Source organism: Amblyomma maculatum, chromosome 2, assembly GCF_055883805.1.
Source record: "Amblyomma maculatum isolate TAMU_Amacu chromosome 2, ASM5588380v1, whole genome shotgun sequence".
Lineage (NCBI taxonomy): Eukaryota > Metazoa > Arthropoda > Arachnida > Ixodida > Ixodidae > Amblyomma > Amblyomma maculatum.
The window spans coordinates 78,656,553-78,680,294 of NC_139345.1; the positions used below are offsets into that span (position 1 = coordinate 78,656,553).

A 23,742-nucleotide genomic window follows, 5' to 3' on the forward strand; every position below is an offset into this window, starting at 1 on the left:
GAAGTGAGTTCTTCCTCTTCATTTTATGCCTCTTTGAATAGATATATAAACATATTATCATTTTGAAAATAACACGTTGAACCAGAAATTTCTATCGTCATTCCTTGGATTCAGGGAGGTCAGTTTATCGATATAGCCACGTTTGACAGTATTTCTGAATTTTAGCTACATGGAGCGAACCATTTGCAGCCAAAGTTTGCTGAAAAATGAAAATATGCCACAAAACTTGCTGAAAGCTGCACTACTGTTTCGTCCTAAATTTGCACTGTTGAAATGTCACCTTTTATGTAGCTGGAGTATACCAGATGTGTTTTGTATACTAGCTGTGACCAAGATTTATCAAAATTTCAGCGTTCATCCATCATTCTTCCCAGAAATTTTAAAGTCTACACGAAAAGAGAAAGCTTGCACGAGCAGCACCGAAATTTTTGAAGCCTTATTTAAATAAAACGAGAGTCGCATTATAATAACGCGCAAAAATGACAACCGCGGCACTTTTTGTCTGCGTATATTGTTTTCTACTGCGCGAAGGGCACTCCTGCTCTTAAAGTGGCGCGTGTTTGTCGGGCGTATTTGAACTTCGAGTTATGCAGAGTGCGCGCGCTGATTTCTATGCTATTTTGATTATGAAAACAACATGTTCGCATTATTCCAGCTTGTGCTCAACTGTGGAGTCGGCGATCAAAAGCAGCGGGTGTGAACGACAAGCAGGGCTCGCATTTCAGTGCGATGCGCCGAAGCGTGTGATTAAATCCGCTAGTATTTCTTTTTGAACGCACTTGAACTGGGGAGCTCCGCAACGATATACTGCGATGAAAATGTGGGCGAAAACAAGAAAACACGTCGTCACTCAAACTTTGCCGCTCTCTCCACAGCAAAAAAAAAAAAAAAAAAAAAGAAAGAGACATAAGAGAGGGTGGCCTGGAATCTCGTTTTCCACTTGTTGAACGTCGCGCTTCAAAAAGGGCTGTCGAAACGGGCAAACGAAGTGGATAGCCCAAAAAAGGAGAGAAAATAACAGAGGCAATGGTTCAGAAAGATTCTGCTGCCTCCACGCAATACCAGAATAACGGAACTGCTTAGGAGTTGAAAAATGAAGGCGTATGGGCCACGATAGCGGAGAAGGCGACAGGAGCAGCGTTAAGCATCGGCGTGGGGGCGCTGGTTGACAGGCGACGGTGAAATAAGGGGGTTGGACACGTGGGGTCGTGTGAATAACGATAATTATACGAGTGTGCTTCTAGCAAGAACTGTAAACTGAGAAATTGAGCGAGTTTGGATAACGCGTGGGAGGAGGTTCGCTTACGAACCTTCTCCCCGTCTTCTATATAGACGGCGCGTGCTCACAGCGCCCCCGATGCTAATGGGATTTGATGGATGGCATGTCTTACACCAGCACTGGTGGTAAAGCCCTTCGAGGAGGCCTTCCATCACGCGTCCGAGCAGCCAGGACTGCCGTCGTCGCCTTGAGAGCACGAGCGGTTGCTTCGATCTGCAGCAGAGTCGCGTCGTGAGCGCGCAGCGTGCATTTTATCTCTTGATAAATGAATAAGTCCAATAATGCGCGGTAAGGTTGGCTTTTGCGTATTTAATCCAAGACTTTGCGCGTGTGAACCATGGGCGCTACACGCTCGTTGCTTTGTTTCATGAGCAGGAGGCGCTTTGACGGCTGGACTAATATGTCGTCCATGCTCAAAAGCGGCAAATCGGTAGGTGGAGAACAGTAGGGGATTTTAAACTACTCAGTTCCTTTCACTCTCATTTCTGAAAAGCAATCCGAATGCCTTGTGGTTAGCTGCCCATCAATGCTTGGGAAGTGTTCACAAAAGGGCTGAAGCACCAAGACGTGGGTCTAAGGGACAATAAAGTTTAAAGCCAGTGAATTCCCTTCGCAGGCAAATGAAATGAAAAGCATGTTTAAAAGCAGATTATGGAAGCGCGAGCCGCAATGAGTCTCTAAGGGTATAATGACAACAAGCATTTAGGTTAGTATTTAGTCTTATTCAAATGAAGAGTGTTAAAAGTTCTCTAGTGCAGGCTCTGCCGAGCTCTGAAAATTTTTAAGCCCAATTTTCTCGAAGAGATAACCTTTCAAGAAAGACCGCAATGTCTACTTCTACTGAAAACAGCAACGGAAAGGAATTCATCTCAGTGTCCACTAAATCGCAAATTCTTGTTTTGTAACTAGAAATTAGCGGCTCATTATCAATACCAAGTATCTTAACAGTAAACGGCACTGTAATATACCAGGCCCATGAGTGGTCACGGTAAGTTTTGGAGCGTGTTTTGCACTGCGGATCATTTCCACGCCTCTCCAGAGGTCAAACTGCCCTTGCACGCAGAAAAATAATAGTTTCAGAACTCAAGACCGTATGTATTTCTGCAGCGTACAGGATTACAGCAAGATGTGAGCACAAGGTTCTTAGAACAAGTGGGTTGCACTCGGTTGCTCTTTCACGTACTCTCTGCGTATCAGACAACGCATAATGTTTGCTTAGAGCTAATATCTACCTCAGTCTATTGGCATCATCCTTCAGGAGTACAGTGAAAAAAAAAATGGTTATGCCATCTCTTTCACCCTACCACATAAAATATTTACCCACGTTTGGTTTGCAGACTCCGTAGGCGACATCCGTGAAGACGACTTTTTGAGGCTCGTACTGTTTTCTACTTACAACGCTTGCAATGATTTGTTAATAAGCTCGTTTGGCTTCTCTAGTGAGGCTTTCGCAAGCCCTTATTATTTTCGTTTTTATAACCTAAACCATTATACAGATCCCGCCTTGAGCCTTCGCGTAGATGAGGTCCGTCCAAGGTCCTCAGCTAGAGAACCCAGGAGAAAAAGACGACATAACTGAGAGATGGGTGGTGATTTAGAATAAAAATGAAGAAATCCAAGGAGGAAATGATGTCAATTTGTTGTGTCCAGGAAAAAGGTAGCACAGCACTGTATTTTCTCGCGAAAAATCAAGCTTTACTTGTACGCGAGAGGAGGAAGATGGGAGATAAAAGACATAGGAGGCGCAAGGAATTCTCTCAAGAAGGCCCCATTTAAATGGGAAGGAGAAGGAAGACAAGACGAGCAATGTAATGATGAGGTGCTATTGCAGCGAAAGAAAAAGGAAGGAGATCAGAATCTCGTGCTGCTGGACTAGTTGTGAAATCTCTGCGTCCACAGTGATCGCGAATAACGCGCGGCTGTCACCCGCCTTTTGCGAAAAAGGTAAGACTGCGAAGGACACCAGCCTACATGAGCTGATAAAATGTGATCTGTGTTTTTTTCACCCAAATCTGATATAACTATATGCGAAAGTACATCTTGCCCGGAGCTCAGTCAAGATTCTCACTGCGATCGATTGACCGGCGTAACATATTAGCGAACCGAAACTGAGAGCGCCCTACGCAGAAAATGCAGAGCCGCTGTGACCGTTGCGCTCAAGAGGTTCTCTGCACGCGTCGAAAAAACGCTGTTGCGCTCGCCGCTGAGCAAGGAGCGGATCGGCGGCTAACAAGACGAATGGGGGGTTGTGAAGGCCTTACAGCAGCAATAGCGGCGCCGTGTACTTACGCTATTGGTAGAGTAATTCGGACAAGGCTCACGCTAGATGACTGCAGTCGAGCCAGAGCGTAGGACACGTCAGCGGAAAACTATTCTATTGTCGTGTTTGTCAATTTTATGTTTTGAGATTAGATTGTCTAAAGACAGTTGATGATTATATCTTAAAAAGTTGTCTGAGCGGATCTGAAGGCCGCATAAAGGACACTGTAAAAACTTCGAACGTTTCTCCTTTTTTTTTGGCCCATATAAGTCATAAAACAGAATATAACGCTTTTCAGCGCGCAAAAGTGGTAGCTGAATAATTTTCAGAACTGGACGATCTCCGGCATGTTCTCAGACGTTACATAAAAATGGATAGAAAAAGAATTAAATGCGTCTGCCCATGCTGACCTGAATTTATGTTTAGATATGCAGGACAAAGAATGAATTATAACCAAGCTTACAAACAGTGGAAGTGTTTGTAAGCATTCACTATACATAAAAGTGTTTCTCCCGAGGTATATCCTTAGGAAACACGTTTCGTTTTATTGAGATTTCCAGCTGTGTCATAGGAGAGAAGAAACTGTTGAAAAAGCTCCATCACTGTGCCTCAAAGAGCTGTAGTTTGTAGAGATTATTTTTGTCTGAGACATTTGTTGCCATTAAACCGCCGAACTTGTTGCGCGAGATTGCGAGCGGAAGAGAAGGGGGCGGAGGTATAACTATAATTTTGATTTCGTTTAATTTTAACTGTGGCCAGACAAAATGTTGGGGACTATTTCAATCCTATTGATATGTATTTCGACATTAAAGATACTATGGGCATCTCTATGATTTTATAGTGGAGTACAAACTTACAAAAATTCCTAGAGAAAGATTTATGGTACAAGTTTGCAGGAGAGGGAGCAAGGAATATGTGCCTCCAAGGTTCGGACGTCAGATGTGGATGTGACATCTCTCTCATAAGCATAACATTTTCTGCAAGCTTCAGCCGGCAGCTTACACTAGAACGCCACTTCTTGCAGCAAAATATTTACATCGCTTAAAATTAAAAGAAAACAACAAAAACATTTTGTTCGTGGATCGTTCGCTATCTTTAAAAGCCAGCACATCCAGTTGTTCTTTCACTGGCGTGACGTCAACGGCAGGATAAGTCATAATGTCGGCTTGTAATACTGAAGAGCGTTTCGTACCGATATAAGGGACTTGAGTATGCTGATGCATATGTGCAGCTTTTAGGTAGTACACAATAAAGAAATATATATATATATATATATATATATATATATATATATATATATATATATATATATATATATATATATATATATATATATATATATATATATATATATATATATATATATATATAGCCAAACCTTAAAATATAAGGTTCGCCGTGCAATCTTCATTTTCAGCCATTTCTCTATCAAAGGCTTCGGCATAGCAATAAATGGACGAGTTTACTTTGACACAGCCCAAATACTTGCATTGCTTGAATACTGCTTAAGTCGTTCTATGACACCTTCGTACTTGGTAAAGCCAACTCCCTCATATACCGTTTTTCAAGGCGCTGCTGCAAAACTTTATTTCTGTGCCATGACGAGTTTTCATACTTTTCTGTGAACGATAAAAACACTGAGAGGGACAGAGTGAAGCACGTGTGGGGAAGGAAAAAAGAAAACGAAGCGCTGAAGGATAGTTTTTTTGCAACATGGCATTCTCGGTATAGGCTGAAACTACCACTTCCAGTCGCCCAACCTTTAAGCCCGCATTGTATGAACGATGAAAGCGTGGCAACGCCGTGGGAAAGTACGCGGTACACTGGATTCCTTTCGCAAGAGCAGTGGCGGCGACTGAATGCCGGTTTCACTCGCTTTGGTAAAGCTTTCGAGTTTGCGATAAGGTACCGCTAGAGCTCGTAATTCATGAGCGCTGGTCTGGAACCAGCGAAGTTCTATAACACTCGCCTAAAAAGAGTGGTTCTTTCGCAGAGAGCGCTGTTTTCAGAGTTGGTTACAAAGGGCGCGTTCACTTGAACCCGCAATAGAAGGCTTGCCCAACTTTCTTGGCCTCATTAACTACAACGGTGAAAGGAGCTTTTGTTTAATACTTAGGGTCACCATCCTTTGAAGAGGTGCTACATACACAGATAACTAAGCAGGCTCTGTTTCAACGTTCTGAAACAAGAAACTGCATGCTACATAGATTTAGCGGTCTTGAGTTTTGGACCCTAGCTTACCCTCTTGAATATACACCATGCTAGAGAAGTGCGTTAAACCTCATCTGCCGGAGTTCGAGAGGACCGAACCACGGCGTTGTATTGACGCCGTTTCCGCTACCATCTCTGCTTCGAGTGCCTATTCCAGAGTACATTGGGTCGTTCTTATATTATGTTTCATGGATGCCCTTTTGCTTCCATTAAGTTCTCAGACTGGATGATAACGGCACATACTTAGCGCCATCTGTCGAAGCTTTACCCAAGCTTATTACGCATTAATTTCGAGAGCATTTTGCAAATACTTAATAAACAAATGAGCCAAGTGCGAGGCAGTCTCGGCTACCTCAAATATGAGGACCCTTCATGGCCTCCAAAATGAGATAATTGAGAGGTTTTGAATGCTTATCTAAGTGTAAAGATGGCCGCCGCTATCTGGTGCAGAACCTGCAAATGCGGTTCAAAATAAAACAATTCACGTAGAAGAATTCCGGCTTCTTGACACCATTAAAATCTCCCGGCGGGCAACCGAAACTTAGACTGCTGGCAGCTAGGAACATCCCATTCGATCGAAATGTTCTCATCTTTTGTACCTGTGTTTTGCTGGTGAGCAACTCGGAATCTTCTTAACGAAATACAACTAAAGAGCGTATTTTAAGCAAAACACATTTCAAAACCCAGACTAATATATTACACAAAAGTATGTCTACATTGAAAATAATTGTTCGAGGTCAACCTATCAAAAAATTAGCCGGGGTTTAAAACCACTTGAAGCGATGAAGAGTAAACGCACTGTTTGGCATGGCTTTGATGGGCAATTTAGTATCAAATTCAGAAAATGGGACAAGGCTTGGCACAGTGTCAGAGGTATTTAGTTAGTTTGGTTTTTGGGCAAATGAAAGGCGCTACATCTGTATCATGTCTTCTTATACACATTCACTCAGAAAGTTATGTCTTACAAATGGAGGAGCTCTTTTTATCATACACTCGTCTCCAACACCACACTACGCGGTTTGCAAGAAACGATTGCATCGCAATCGTGATAAAATATCACGCGATTTTTTTTTTTTTTTGACTTACAAGCGTTGGACAATTTACCTAGGTTCTGAAACTCAGGGTTAATGCTTTCTCACTAAAACAGCTTACTTTAAGAAGGTAATTTTACTACAGCCCCTAATTACTGTAAGTGCTGGTTTTATCCTCAATCTTGTGCGCAAAACCCACAAATCGCGGAATCAAACCAAACTTGAAATGAAATATTCAAACATGACTTCAGAGATCGTCTTTCCCACAACATGCTTCACCAACTAGCCTGTCGAGACATTTGATTCAGAAAGCGCGTTAGTTTTCCCAGTGACAACCAGTGACCCCATAAGCCTAACAACCGAATAGGAGCCGCGTACGTTGTTGTTCTTCTCCCAGACACGCTGCGCATTGGGTGGAGGATAGCTCCATGAATGAAATAAAACAAAAAAGCGATTACAGCTCTGACAAATGCATATTGTCGCATATTGTACCGCCGGCCCGCATGTGTGATAACGTTCATTATTTGTGAAGTATACAGTGGGTGATTGACACCGTGAGAAAGATGCTTGTGTACGTGCTTTTGATAGAATAGTGTGTGCAGGGTGGGCATGCGGTCCGCGTCATCTGCGTCTTGAGAGTCTTTGCGCTCTTGTAGACAAACGACTTTTCTAATAGCAGTGTCGGAGGTGGGAATGCCGCATTACGGCCCTACGGCAGCAAACCATTCAGTAAGGCCATTTCAATTTCTAGACTGCGCAGTAATTCCTACACTTCTGCTACGCTGAGCAGTGCGGCGAGCTTGCTTAACCCTTTCAGAGGCCATATATCCTTACAACTGAAAGCAGGCATTTTTTTGTGGCCTGAATGCATGCCCAGGACTCGGATAAACCAATTCGCTCCAGAGAAAGACAACAAAGAGAAATGTTTCTCAAGCCCATACAGAATTTATTATAAACGTTCCAACCACTCATAAAGTGGTAAAGTAAAATATCTGGAATATAAATAAACACGATATAGACTATGCAACTCATAGAGGAAATGCTGCAAAAATAAGTCATTGAAACAGATAAAAAATTAATCATCCAGCAACAAAATGGCAGAAGGTTTGCTGCTTGGTTCGCTATTTCGCGAAATATATTTTGCTGCTCGCTAGCAGGCTTAGATATGCGCGAATTACAAGACTAAGAATGCCATGTTTGGCTTAAAAGAAGAAAGTGCGGCTAACTAGGAAGCAATCGTAAGAGAACCACAGAGCTCATAATGTAAAAAATTGTGGACAGAGAGCCCTAAAGGGCAACTTAGGGATTTTTTTACTATCTTGCGGTGAAAAAAAACTCACATGCCTCGGAGTCTTCTGTATACGTAAGAAAAACTCGTTTTTAAAATTTCAAGTGTGGTCGTGAACGGTTAGAGAGAGGGACAGGAAAGCCTTCAGATGGCTTTTCCATCCTGAAAAAATCAGGCGGTGCTAGTTCGACCCGCCGCACGACTGGGCCTCGGCCTGCGCCATGTCGCCGATGAAGGCTTTGGCCTATCAGCTACGGCCACTGCGGTAGAGGACAACAGTATGTCCAGCCACGCAGTCATATCCTGATGTCGTTTTTGAGCGATAATTAAGAAGTGTGACGCCATCTAGTAGCGACCGCACGCCGCGTCTAATATCGACAAAGTTAGCGCGAAAAACCTCTTATGGGAACAGTGTGGTCACGTGATCCCGGGAACTTTAAGTCCACGAGGCTACCACTACACCCGGTAAGCCGAGATGTGCCTCCCCTATTCGCACTGTGAAATATCAGACCTGTCGTAGGTATATCTGAGCTGCAGAGAGCGCAGCGGAAGTCCAGTGTTTTCGTAAAGTGAAACTAGGGCTGTTAGGGCTAGGGTATTTACGACAATGGGGCCAGTCATGCACTTTCTGAAAGGGGAGCGAACGCGCAGATCCGGCGCCTCGTAGATGAAGTTCTTCAACGTTCCATGTTGAGCACCGAGCACCTGCTTGTAGCAACTTTTGTTCACTTTATGACGTATCGGTGTTCACGAAAACAGTTTCTGCAAGTCCCTCGACTGTTAATGAGGAGATAGCTTCGATCACACTGTTTCCTTTATCATCAGGGTGATCATTTGCGCTCAACGCTCACGTCTAGTTAAAGCTCTAAATTGTACCGTCGGCTTGAAGTACGGTGATTAGAATTTAGGGAACGCGTGTGAGATGAGAAAGCTTCACAGGTATACGCTTCGTTTCCTTCAATGAAGGTCTTTCTTATATTACATTTTCTTCTATGTGGCTTCTAAGATATATATGTGCAGGCATGAACAAAGCATTTATTCAGTGGCACGTGCTGCGTGCACTACTCATGAGCTGAGGTGCTGGAGAGCCTATTTTGTATTAACATGGCAGCGTTAAAGGACCCGTTCTTCTAGATATCAAGCATCAGCGTCGGCAGTGGCTTAAAGTTGGGACTGTCAAACGATGGGCATGGCTTCTACAGCTGGTATAGGTGGTAATCTACACTGCCGTGCGTCATTTGGTCGCTGAGTTGCGCGTGTCACAAGACCAGGTGGCATGGCGGAGCTGGCAGGAGCCGCAGACTGAGGTAGCTCTTTTGAGATGGGAGGGTGAATTCGGAATCGAACCTGTTGGGATCCATCAATATTGTGTAAAACATGTTACTCTCAGGCCACGAAGGGGCGATCGTACGTCTTGGTTAAAGTGTGGCGTTAAATTATTTATGAAAAGGCGCTTCACATATAAAACAGGCTACGGCTGCATGCTAAGGAGTGTGTGACGTAGCAGAGCCAAAAGGTAATAAGTACGCAAACAAGTATCAGCTGCGTGAGTGACAGACCGGAACCATTTTAGCTGTTGCGTCATAACCGTCAAAGCGCAGCACAGGTGTCCCCTAAATCTGTAATAAAAAGGAAACCAAATTGGGCTTAAATTGATCTGAAGAAGGAATGCAAAAAAGTGCACTAAGGGTAGCTGAGAAGACAGATAAGGCGTTCACCAGATGTTTAAAAGAACTTACATCTTGTAAACTTCTTATTTGTCTTCTCTTCTGTCCCTCGTCTGTTTTTGCGCTGACTTCTTCACATCGTGCGACACTAATTACCCAGCAGTACGGTCTTCTGAACTGCTTGATTTAAAGACTAAGGGCTACAGACGTACGGATTTTAAACATAATGATTATCTGTTTTCGCACGAGAATTCATACGCTCCATTTAACTCTGGCGTTTACGTATTGACGCACTCCTTTGTAGTGGCTGATAGACAAAACAATAATGGTTGCTAGAATGAAACAAAAACAACAGAAAAACCGAAGTGGCTCAGGGCGCTGAATTGTTGACTAACGGCTAACATATAATTCTTTCAGTGGGATCACCACATAAAGACGTGTGAGAATTGTGCACCTTCTTGTTCATTTCCAGCATTAGCACCCTGGGACACTGCATGTTACATTGCCCCACATCCGAATTAAAGCTTAGTAGATTGTGTTTAACAAATTCATATAGCTACATGACCGACCATCATGTCTTAAAGGTAGGAAGCTTCGCAGCGTTTATAGCGGGACGTCATCCGGTATTCAAAACGTACGTGCGCTAACAGCGTCTTATATTTGTTTCTGGAAGCGCTCACTTATGAGACAGGCTAGGAGAACTAAACTACACATGTGAGTAAAAATACAAAAACAATATGCTTCCCCATCTGCAAATCTTCAATCTTCTTCGTTCTTTTGAGTCCTCCCATATCTCGGGCGCTGTTCTCCGAGAGTCGCAGGGCTGCTGTTGACGACCTGTTCTCCTTATTTGCAATGCGCATACAGAACCAGTTCTTGACGTCACCTACCCCGCCTTATGCCTCCTTCCGGACGTCCATTCTTTTTTTTTTCTTTTGCTCTTCTTGCTCTCTTTTGCTCAGGTGAGAAGTTTGCCAAAACAAGGCAAGAGTACAAAGTCTAAACACGCTTGAGCCGCACGTTGGACGGCGCGTTCCGGAAACATTTTCCTCGCGGCGTGCCGCCGAGCGCAATGTTTGTGTGAAATAAACCCGCGCTATTTCCAGCATCCTATTTCGCGCGATTCGTTGGGATTTCCTTGGCTCTAGTGCCCACATTCTGTTTCCAAAGTGCATTCTACTTCGGGTATATAGTGTCAGTCGCATACGGGGCAAGTTGCAAGGCTTTCGTGAATCAGCAAATTTCGCGCCTAAGGCCGCAATTGCATCATTGTACTAAATACATTGGAATTTCTTGTCACTCACTGCTGTATACATCAAAGTTGTGAATATAGGAGTTTCGTGGCGCCCAGATTAGATGTCAAATAAAGGAGGTCGACAAACAAAATCGATGGTGTCATCCGCGTACGTTGAGACATGATTAATTACTCACGAGAGCCGGTCGTTTCAGAGCATACAAAGCCTGGGTTTGGATTTTACGAACTTTCAATCAGTACAGGAAGCACATTTATTGTACAATTAGGTCTACTAAAGAAATTATTTATTTCTGCTGCGCTTCTGCTATATCTGATTCTCTCCGGCATGGAAGCGTGAGTACTTAGCAGCAATCGTTTAGTCCGGAAACTAGATGGTAACTGTTTGCGGATTGGGATAAAGAAAGGTTTATACGTATGTCGGGGTGCAAGTGAACCTCGCACAGAACTCATAATGAGAGAATAACGCTTCGTAGTCACAGCTCTTAAAAATATGTATATGTGTTCTGTAAAATGCTCTTTCTTTTCTGGACGTTTTCTTTCTTTTTTTTTTTTTTTAAACAGAGCAGTTAACTACGCAGTGATGACACAGAGTGGACACGAAATAAGTTACTTTGTGACTAGAAGTTATGCAGGACGTTTCTTCCAGTCAGTTGCAGCCCGACACCTTTGGAAGAATGAGCACCGTGGACAAGCACAATATGCGAAATGAAACAAGGCGGAAATCCGAACGCAAGTAGCTTTCAGCTTCGCGATGTACGCCCTCCCTTATTCTTCAGCATATTATTCGGAGCGATTGGGAAAACAAAAAATATAAAGATAATAAAAGCTCAAGGCGGTTTACTTGACGAAGTAATAGATGTCCCGTTTTTACTTGGTATAATCTATCCTCACAGTGCTAACACCTCACGGGGGCTAGGGCCTTGTGCCTGTCTTCGCCTGATGCACGCCTTTTACGACAGTGCAGATGGCATTCAACACTGTGCCAGACATGGGCTTTGAGTGCTGCCTGGATCTGGTTAATATTATTGGGGCTGTGATCAAGCCGTCTTGCGTCGAGTGGGGAAGGGCAGCTACAATTTTACGAGTAACAGGCATCGCTACTGTTCTGCGAACTCCTGCCTTGCAATAGTGCCTATCATCATCAATCACGTTATACTAGATAAAGCGCAGTTAGCATGTAGCTGGTGACTATGTTCACAAGAACAACCTCCAAGCTATGTATTAAACCTGTTCACTCATAATATAGCAAGTTGTTTGCAGCCCACTGACACGAGGATGATCCAGTGACCTTATTACCGCGGGAGGCGACAGTAAGTAAACTACGAATAATAAAATAATAACAACACCAATGAAACCACTGGGCACTGGAGGAAAAGTGTTAACAGAACGTGAAGATGGTCGTATCGTCAAGATGGTACTGACGTGTGACTTATAGCTAAATTCTAAAATGTAGCATTCTGAAGAGGCAACATGACAGCATAATTTATAATTTTTTTTTTTTTTACGTGAGTAGCGGGCAGGTCTCGTTGTGCTGTAAAGGCGTCTACGTACCCTGAGTTGTGAGGGGGCATTCAACGAAGAGTCAAATTTATTCTGGCGCAAACATTTCTGTAACTCCGTCATGCGCTGCGGCCGCCACCTGACCTAAAGGCTGTGTGCCACACGGTAGACGGCGTCTCTGCTTTCTAGTGCTTCATCATCAAATTGCGCGCCAAGGTCGAGTTAAAGCACATGCCTTACAAATGTATCTTATACGTACTGTTGGCTGATTGTAAGCCCGTTATACTATGTGGCACGGGCAGAGGCTCTTTATTTTTCTTTCCTTTTCATGCCTCAACATAATATATGTTGGCTGATTGTGTTTGGGGTAGTCAGTGTAATTAGTTGACTGAGTTATTAGTGAGTTGTAACTGGTGATTTCTGAATGAAGCCAGCATGGTATAGCAAAACAATCTCGTTTGCGCGTCGCTGAATTCGAACACGTGCGATGACCTGTGGCTGGTACTATAGTGCGACAATGTTATTTGATTTATATCAACGGAGCAGCGCGCACAGATTACGGACGAGAAGCGAACTGACAGAGACAGACAACTGAAGTTCATTCTGAAACAACGTAAATTTTTATACCGTCGCTGTTCAGCAGGTCAAGCGCTTGTCACACAACATGTGGTCATCGCAAATCAATAAAAGTGACAACAAACGCTTTGTCATGCAAACATACAGTTCTGCTACTAAAGCTTGATTGTCAAGCTTTTCTTATCTGGTAGGTCGGCTAGCTCTCTAGTCAATTTATCTTGGTGCCTGAATAGCATCACCGTACAGTCAATAAAAGGTGTGCACCCTTCGCAAGAACTGCAGTGCTTCGCTGCTTTTGGAATTTAGCGAAACACTGCCGATCTTGTGAAGGGTGCGAGCCTTCTCTCGATAGGGTGTGTGGTGCTGTTCGGGCATGGATATTAATTAACTTGAGGGCGAGCGGTGGACTACATGATAAGAAAATAGAGATATAATCATGCTTTAGTAGCATTACTGTATATTTACATGAGAGCGAATTCGCATTTGTTGAAACTTTAATTGTTTAAAAAAGGCCACGTGTTCTGTGGCGAGCGCGTGATCACCGAACAGCGACAATATAAAAACAACATACGTTGTTTCTGAATAAATGTCAGTTGATAGTGAGCGCCTTGGTGTCTATCCTCTTCTCGTCTATAGTATATGCGCGCTGCTTTGTTATTATGAATCTTTACAAATTAGCCCAATTGGCCGTTAAAGAAACGTTGTCTGACGTTGCACCAGGTGCGTACAATAGTGGGGGACTTGATTTTGCGGATGTGTCGTGTCGGAATTGTGCTACTCGACGACCAGGGAGAAGTCGTAGGACGGTTAATGAGAAGGCGGAGAAGAAAGCTCGGGATAAGGTGGCTGGATCGTTTAGGCAAATGCATAATGCTGAAGTATGAACTTAAACAAAGCGCCATAAGTGTGCGGAGGGAGCCCAGTTGAGACGTGAGCAACTCTCGAAATTCGCAAACGGTCCTAAAAGCTAAAGATGCAGAGCTGTAACGTCAACGTCATTGAATAATAGGCGAGGAAATGGGTGTGGTTGGAACATCATCAGAGTAGGAAGCAATGGGGCTTACAGATAAATCAAAATTTTTTCCCCTTTTGCATCGTGCACGTTTGTACTAACACTCCAGAACAATCTGTCTCAGCGCAGACAGGTATGTACGTCAAATATTATAGGATACTAAATGTAACAGATTTTCACAAGCATGGCGGCTTGGGTATAAAGGAGAAATCTTTTATTGCACTTTGTTGGAATGCAAGCTTCCACAAAATATCCATGCTGAAGTCGTTTTCTGTAGTGTTTCTTCTGTTAACGCTGTAAGATGCAAGGAGCGTTGTTTTAAGCTTCGGTGACATAATACAAAGATAATTGAAAGCCTTTGTTAAGCACAGAAATGAATGGAAATGATGGACTCGTTATGGGGTGCGTAAGAAAGAAGCCGATAGCCACTGAGGTGATAAAAAATAAAAGAAGGTATTTTTGCTCGCTTTCTTCTTCGTTGTAGACTATCAAAAAAATTAATATTGAATTCGATTATATTTCACCCGTAAACGTGACCGCATTAATAATTTCACATTTATGGACGCAACAAAGAAAAACAGACAGGTGTTGTTTTGTGTTGGTTAAGCAGTTATATACACAATATGCACTCAGTGGACAGGCATCAGCTCGAAATGAAAACAAAAATTTCAAACTCCTTTTAACCAAGTAACGTATTCAGACATGAAAAAGGGACTAATATCAACATGCATAGGCACGTGTTAACTTTGTCACCCCAGCCCTCTCTAGGAACGCCCTTCCAGCGTAATCTTTAATGCATTAAAAGCGCATTGATTGCAAAGAAGTGGCTTCTAAGAATTGAGAGGTAAAAAAAAAAAACTGCGGAAAATAAAGACAGCGATGCGAATTTCTTGCTCGAGGGATGGCTTACTTAAACTTTAATCGCACCAGGCGCGGGGAGAAAACAGCTTCTCGTTATATGTACACGCCACCCTAATAATTAATCGGCCATGGAAAGCTTACTCAGAGCGAAAGCTAAACCGTGCATTAGCTGCGACTGCCCCTATCTCCCTCTATCCTCGCAGTTTTCTGCAGGCGGAGCCTTATGTTAATAATTAAGGACTAGTTTGGGGATATATTGCAGGCAACGCTAGACGACACTTTTTTCTATTTATTCTCTTGTTTTTCGCTCTTACTTTACCTTTCCACCGGTTAGTGATTCGCAAACGACTACGTCTAGCACGAACAACACCAATTATAAATCCGTTATAAAAAACATGTCTGTAAACTAGACGGGAAATATAGCTAGTATCAGAGAACGAGCAACGTCGCAGAGGCCTAATTCTAATTAGGGCATTGAGCAGGGAATCGAGATATAACATACGACGGAACGATTGAGGATACTAAGCGCTTCTGGTTGCTAACCGTGTCTTAGCGTGCGTTTCTGATTCGGAAACTATGGGCCAGTTTCCTTTTTTACCATGTTGTGGCAAAAGCGCAACAAGTTCTTAATGCGCTGTTACTACCAAAAAAAAAAAAAAAAGATTGCTCTGGGAGATTGTTTGTGATTTTAAAACACGATGAAGATGTCGATGCAGCCCTTTGCCGAAATGCTTGTCCTGCAAAAAAGCAGAATTATCTTAAGTTTCGATCTACCTCACATCTGGTTTTAAATCTCACCTATTTTTATGTTTTATTGAGACATCTAAGTTTGTGCGGATCTGTCTTGTGAGTGTTGAAATATGGTCAATTGAATCCGGTGCAGTTTACATTAAAATATAACGAAAATATCCCAAAGATGGCCACTACTTTTAAGAATACACCCCAAAAAGGTGCATGAACTAATGTTGTAAACACTGTTTAGGAGTGAAAGTGGCTCGAGTATTCGTTCCTTCTAACTTTAGGGACACTATAATCCGTTCGTTATATTCCTCGCTATGTCAGACAGCTGTAACTTCAGAGTTGCCAGCTCCGGACTGCAGTGATTTTCTGAGTGAACATCATATGTGACTGTAAACCTTTATGTCTTTGAGACACGCTGTTTAAAGGATTCTCGCTTCTGAAAGTTCAAGTTTTTCTTGGTGCTTGAGCCCCGAGTGCTACATAAGCAACACGGGTACACAGTTTTCTCAACTCCATGAAACACACTAACGGCTGTACAGAATTGCAAATAGATCGCCGGGCTGACTTTCTTATTGGTTACATCCCAGTGCAGTCCATGAAAGAGGTGGCCAATGCCGCTGCACCCTAGTTTCTACAGAATGCATGGTTTCTTGCGACTTCAGTTAAAATACATATACATATACATATACATATACATATACATATACATATACATATACATATACATATACATATACATATTCATATACATATACATATACATATACATATACATATACATATACATATACATATACATATACATACATTATTTTACGAAGTAGTTTCCGTTGGCTTCCGTAATTAAAAGTTGAAGGCAGCCGACATTTCTTAGAGACGATTTACTTGTTGTCGACGTTTCGGTCGGAGCCCGACCTTTATCTAGACTGTGTTAGATCGCTTGGGACTGCCTTTTTAAAGAGTCACAGCTTCGACTCTTTACACACACACACACACACACACACACACACACACACACACACACACACACACACACACACACACACACACACACACACACACACACACACACACACACACACACACACACACACACACACACACACACACACACACACACACACACACACACACACACACACACACACACACACACACATATATATATATATATATATACATATATATATATATATATATATATATACATATATATATATATATATATATATATATATATATATATATATATATATATATATATATATATATATATATATATATATATATATATATATATATTTATGTATCATCTCGATAAAGCTCGGACGCCAACTTAGAGACGCAGAGGTTGATTTTATTGCTCGCTACAGTTGGCTTGGAACGCGGCTTTTCTTATTGGTTTAAGTAGGATAAAGCTGAAGAGCGAATAACGTTTGGAACTAATTTCGTTGAAAAGTATGTTATTAGAGAGGCAGAAGTCCGTTTCAATTATGCTTGGCCCCTTTGCATTTAGGTAGCAATGATATTTATATATCGCATTTAAGCTACTTCATCTAACAATATCTGTCGGCTGCGTTACAGTATTTCTCCAGAATTGTTAATACACAGACAACTAGAGCCGTTATCTTGACACTGCACGTAGGGCACCATAGAACACATGAAGCACCGCTTTTTTTTTTCTCATATTGTTACCGCAGCCTCGTAGAATTTTCGCCGATTGAGTAGCTCAATATGTAGTGCGCTCGATTACCACGTACGATAAATGTTCTTGCTCCGGTATCTTACGTGCAGTTTTCCATTGCTTGTCCATTCCATTTTTATTTATACCGTGTAATATTCGAAGGATCCAGATGGAATAATTAAAATGCTCAAGTGGCACGAAAGCAAATGATAGAAGAATGAAATGAACATTAGAAGACCGTGAGAACAATACTTCATGTAATTGGAAGTGTAAAACGGAATCCTTAGAAATACTAAGAGTCAATCAAACGAAAGAAGTGTAATTAACCGTACCAAAATGAAATTGCACAAACAAACAAATATATGCAACAAAGTACATCAGCGTTTTAAACTGTCATAGGAAAGCTTTAACAGAGCGACATAGTGCTGTTTTGAGAGGTGAACGTTTCCTTTACCCGATTGAGTAAAAAAAAAATGTTAGCGCGTTTTGATTCTATAAATTCTTAACAGCCATGGGTTGCGCGCTATTTTATTAATTCTTGGGAAAGCTTAACTACGCCCTGGATATAATATTAGGCGGGAATATCAAAATGCCCCCTTCATAGCAGCTTAATTAACTTTATTTATAAATTTTTCTCGCCTTGGGAGACGTTGTGCCGTCTGGTAGAATTTCGTAAGTCAGTATCGCTGAACTAAGCGAAGAATGCGTTTAAGGCACGAACTGCAGTGCTAAACTCAAAACGCACTGTCGCTATCGTCACAGCTTTTTCTTTTATATTCCAGGAGAAATTAGCATTGACAACGACGGTCTAATTAGCGTTTTGAACGTGTATTACTCAATTTCAAGGTAAACGTTACGCAACCGTCATCAGCGAAAGCACAGCATTCTAGCTGTGTTGCGACAGATCTCTATCCTGTGAGTGTCTCAATTTTATCTTTAACTAGAACGCGCGGCTGCTTGACTCAATTATTTTGCGGCCGTCTGAGGCTTCGAAAAAGACTAAGCGATCTGTCTTTAATGAAATTGATCACGGCGTTTTTTTCAGATAAGTGTAACTAATTGCATTAGAAGCAACGATAAATACAGAAAAAGAAATTAACACGGCAAGATGGTATACAATACACGTCGTGCTTAACATTAAAACAAAAACGAGACATATTATGCAGATGAATACATAAATCATTTAATAGAGGAGTTGCCGGAGAATTACAAACTCTTGGTACAAATTTAAAGTTAAAAGGGAGCTAGCATTGACTCTTGAGGCACACCCCAAACATGGTCCCGAGCACCACCGTGGTCCCGAGGTTATCTGAAATGCATTCATCTTTGGAGGCGCACTGGTGTAATTTGTAAGTCTAGGGGGTCCAGCGAAATCACATCTACACAAAATCTAGTTACGAAGAATTAAGCTTCTAAACTGACATGAAGAAAGACTTTAAACGGGGGGTGAGTGAACGGTACATTTTGCAGACTAAATTGAATAACAATGAGAGAGTATCCGTACAGAAATGAACACTAATCGAATATTTTGACTAATGTTTGCCACTTCTGCAAATAACCGCACAGCGAAACAAAAGAGCAGTAGTGTGAAATATTGAAGCGCCAGCTATGGCGCTATGGTAGAGTTGGTATGGCGCTAAGGTATTGCGCTAAGTCGTGGAGTTGAAGACGTAACTGTCCAACGACGCCACACTAACCTCCACGAAGAGGCCCTGACAGGAATTCAGTATGTTGATTATATGTCAGCCAAGTTCTATGTGTGGAAAGTTAAGTTTTCTTATTGATGACTAGCGAGAAAAAACGAGTCCCACCTGAGGACATGACACGCCGATAGCGCGTATGAGCCATGGCTTCTGAAATCTGGCATCAAGGCTATATTGGTAAACTTGTCCAAGCCCTGCATAATGGGGGTTAGGGCCCACGTATGAACATTATGGACGTTGTCACAGGAATGGAAAGCAGAGCGCCACTGAGGACTTCATTACGTTGATGTATACTGATCACAGCGGAAAAGTAACAGACGTCAAGTGCGCAGTGTGTTCCTAGAAGCCGTCGAAAAAAAATATGCTATCGCAATCTTTATTCCAACCTTTTGCCAAATATTCTCAAACTTTTCGAAAAGTTCAATTGGGTTCGAACAACTAGAAAAACGCGACAGGAAATATAATGTTTGCTTTGTTTGAAGAATTTAATTAGCGGATATTTATTTCCTTACGTAAAAGCCAAATATTCAGCTCAACAGAAGCAAATCCAAGAAAGAGGACTCCATGGGCACTTCGAAATTTTCGATATTCGCTCACCCCTAGTGTTTACGCTCTAATGAAGCTGAAAAAATTGTTTCTATTGGCTTCTGATGTGCATGGTACATAAATCCCAAGTTTCGTCGACATGTCATGAAATTGTTGAAAATTTTTAATAAATTAATGTTGAGATTTTAAAAAAAGGTAGGCTTATACTTCCAAAGTGATTAAGGATGATAAAATTAGCTGTAGGATCTTACGACATTCAGTTGCTTTTGTAATAAACGCGTGAATATTTGATCAGGATAGGAGAATGTTTCGAAATATTGTATTTGTACATTATGGTCACCTCTGACCGTGCTTGTTTTCTTGAATGAATAAATTTTGCACACGTGTTTGGCAACTAAACACAATATCTTGTTGCAAGAAACTCTCCGATATGATATTAGAGCAAAGGGTTTTCAAATTAAGATTACTACAAACACTAGTAACCCTATCTTTTTAAAGAATAACGCTAACATTGGGCTGAACGATTTCATCCGAACGTGAGAAGCAAATACTTTGCAGTGCTTGCCAACACTGCAATGGCTCCAGCTGTCGGGTTACGCAAGATCAAAAAAGTTGCCGTTCTTAAGGAATGTAAGAAAAACAATAAAACGGAACTCGGGATAAAGGCCAGTTTATGTCTACTGAACGAAACCAGGTTTCAATGTGAATATTCCATTCTTTTAGGCCACTGGAGACTTCTTGAATTCTGTATACTTAGGCATGGCTCCACCTAATACATGTTCATATGTTATTTATTATTAGCCATATTTTTCGATTGGGCAGAGCAGATGAAGGAAAGACAAAAATGTGCGCATCGTAATGAAAGTCATAAAGAACAAAAAGAATTATTCTATTTATTACGTCGTAACTGACTAGCTAAACTAGCCGACAGGACCGGAGAGGCGGAAACAAACGAAAAGGAAAAAAACACGGGTGGGAGACAAGCAGTACCACGCGTTGATAGCTGAAGCTTGTTTTCATTGACGTATGTCATCCACAGGAACTATGCAAGTCGCGTGTGGCCCTGCACGTAGACAGCTCCAATTGACATGCCACTGAGAAAACGAGTTTTGCAAACGAAGTGCTGGCAGTCTGAAATACCATTTACGATGAACGAGCAGAGTACATTAGCAATGACTGGCGACAACATGCAGCGTCGACTGTCGGAGCGCTTTGAAGTTCTGCGCCCGCCGCTCTAGTGTCCCGGTTGAAGAGGCTTTCACCCTTGTGTTTCCCTTTCGTATATCACGGCAGTGTTACTATAGCCACGGCCGACCATACACACCAAGGAGAAACTGTAAATGGCTGTGCTGCTTATGACCATGACATCGCCCATGGTATAAGTTTAATCTAACCAGCCTTGTGCAAATATGCCTTACATTTGAAAGCTTTTTTTGGTTGAAAAGTACGAATTATGTTTTAGCAGAACTTCTACTTTCATCGCTATTCAGCAAGATGCTTCTGCAGAAGAGGGAATTTCGAACGATTTCAGCAAAGTACCTTTGTAACGCCACAATATGATACGTTGCAAACAACGTCTGCCTAATGTGCGCGTTATATTCTGAATTTATATGCCTACACTTCAAATGTCTCCGTTTTAGAGTGCGAGTCTAATAATTTGCTCCCAAGAGGCCTCTGATGCGGACGTGACTAATGCCTCCGACAGGAATGTAGCGTACAGAGGAAAAGGGCAATTATATTGAACTGTAAAGGACATCCGCTGTCCCTTATTCCTGCCCATTCGTGCGGAGAAGTGCAGCCGAAAGGACGTTTTGTTTTTGTAGAATTATTATTAGTTATTGAAAAAAATTAAAGGAAAAAAACCTGGAACGTTAACAGACAAGACGAATTCAGGTGACGCTGTACCGTTAAAAGGAGCTCCCGTGAAACAGATACACGTCACTTTAGTTCGCGATTAGCTTGGAGCCTTCACAGCAGAGCGTTAAAGAAATGAATGACTGATCAGAGAAAATTCTTACGTTTAAAAGTATAGTCGCGCAGCTAAGAAAGGAGTCGAGAATTTTAACAGCTCTTTTCAGATCTTGCTGTCGGAATTGAATGTTATATTCACGTCCTACGGCCGTAGCTAATAAAGTTACTATACTGATCATTTCTCGGGCCTTTACGAAAAGTTTGGCTTCGCGTTCGGTTTCAGTTGGATCACAGTAAAATAAATAGGAAAAAAATGTCCTATTTTTCAACGTCGCTACGATGTGAACATAGTAAACATAAAGTATAAAGTTTTAAAAGACATACCTTCTTCCCCTTTAAAAACCTTTGCGAGGACGAATTACTGCGGCAGACTGACTATTTGGAGTTTGTTTATCACTTGACTTGTATTTTGTCCCGAAATTAACAAAGATGAAATAACGGCAAGATAATTTGTTATTGTTGTGTCTTTTTTTTCTGTGCCTTTGTTACTCAGTAAATAAAGCCCGCTAGTTTTATTAGATCTACTGTTCTTGTTCCGGTACCTAAGTGTTACATTCACTAACGTTCATTTCCATTTCGCACGCACGTTTCCCGCATATCATGAATTTTGTACTTCGAGTCCCGAATAATCTTCACAAAAACTAATTAATTTCATAAGACTACTTAACAATGAGGTGATCTGTGGCTATTACGATATTTCAATATTTAGTTAAGAGCGTGATTCTGCGTAAAATAATGTCTCTGAAAGCCAATATTGCGCTGTAATGAAATAGTCAGTACTAATATTCTGAGTCAGAGTATAGAATGCGTTTTCAGTCAAGGTTGTACAGCATACACAGTCTATTTCGTTAGGTTTCAGTACTTCTCAGCTCCTTTCGGGACTTAGAGTAAAAACATGAGGACACTTAGGCTCCGCTTTTACGTGTGTGACGCGATCCTCTTTCGTGCTCATACATTTTCCTACTCACCTAATCGCTGATCTCTCAATGTTCTCTTCTATTATCTCACACATATTTATTCGCATAGATTCGTTAGGTACTCCTTTGCGTGAAGTACCCCTCGACGCAAGTGTAATGCCTCGCTTTAATTCAGCAGTACGGACTAAACACAGTGGGCCAGGAGCAGCGTGCCTGACTGAATCGCAGAATTCCTAGGCTTCGATTTCAATATTACCTCACGCTTCCATCTCTGAGGAAGCTGTCGAGTTGGCAGGCCCTGCTAACTTTTCACATGTTATCTATGGTCACAGGGATGTCACGCAATCCGCCGGGCACTAAGTGTCTGTCCACGTTTCCTTCAACTGCACTTTGCCATAAGCGCGCTCGTGACTTATCACTTACAGCGCCGATATCGAAAGCGTAGACACCGACGCTTACGCCGGGCTTCTTGAGAAGGCCGCCTTTACCGAATGACGTCGATATGGATGTCACGGTTCAATGGTTCCAGCGCAAGAACCACAAATGTTTGATATTAATGCGATATAACTAGAGTCGACATATTCAGATAAAGCCTGCCTTTGTCCCCAAATTTCTCGATTGCTCGAGAAAAATCACATGCGTTACTGGGATTATCACCCTTTCAGCCAATCAGAGCTCAGAAAAAATCCCGCCTTCACTTGACGTCACAGCTGTGGCCCCATTGGCCAGCTGGGCTTATGACGTGACGGCGCCCATGACGTTGTCAACCTGTTGACGAATTAGCGAATTTTACTGCCGTGTTCGTAGGTGCTTTGCCAAGTGACACGTCTCATATTCTAGCGGCAATATGTCAGCGTGCTGTGTAACGACACATAACCATTGACTTGAATATGTTGCTAGGACGTTTGAGAAGCTGCAGTTCACCCTTGATGTATCCGAGTGCTCATTGATGCCGAGGGGTGTGACGCCATAAGGACACGTTATTTACACAAGTTTGTAGGAGCCTAGTTTTGTGGCGGTAGATGAAATCTAAAATCTCCATAAGTGCTAAAAAAAAAAAACAGAACTGAGAAACGAGAGTGAGCATGGACATTCCAGCTCCGCTTTAAAAGTATGAGAGTGCAGCGTTGATAGATTCTGTCTGTGGCTTCCCTGGCGGATCCTCGTTCGCCGACACGTACTTTGCTACAAGTTTATCTACGATTCCTGTAATTTTTTTCTTAATCCTATTCCATCATGA

General features: G+C 42.1%; 1 protein-coding gene and 1 long non-coding RNA gene across 2 annotated transcripts in view; one reads left to right on the plus strand and one right to left on the minus strand.

Moving 5' to 3' along the window:
• The window catches only part of Epac (Exchange protein directly activated by cAMP), a 747,880-nt gene that overhangs the window by 695,358 nt on the left and 28,780 nt on the right, over positions 1-23,742 (minus strand). The window lies entirely within an intron of this gene.
• LOC146199077 (uncharacterized) overlaps positions 1-23,742 on the plus strand; it is a 52,270-nt gene that overhangs the window by 17,935 nt on the left and 10,593 nt on the right. The window lies entirely within an intron of this gene.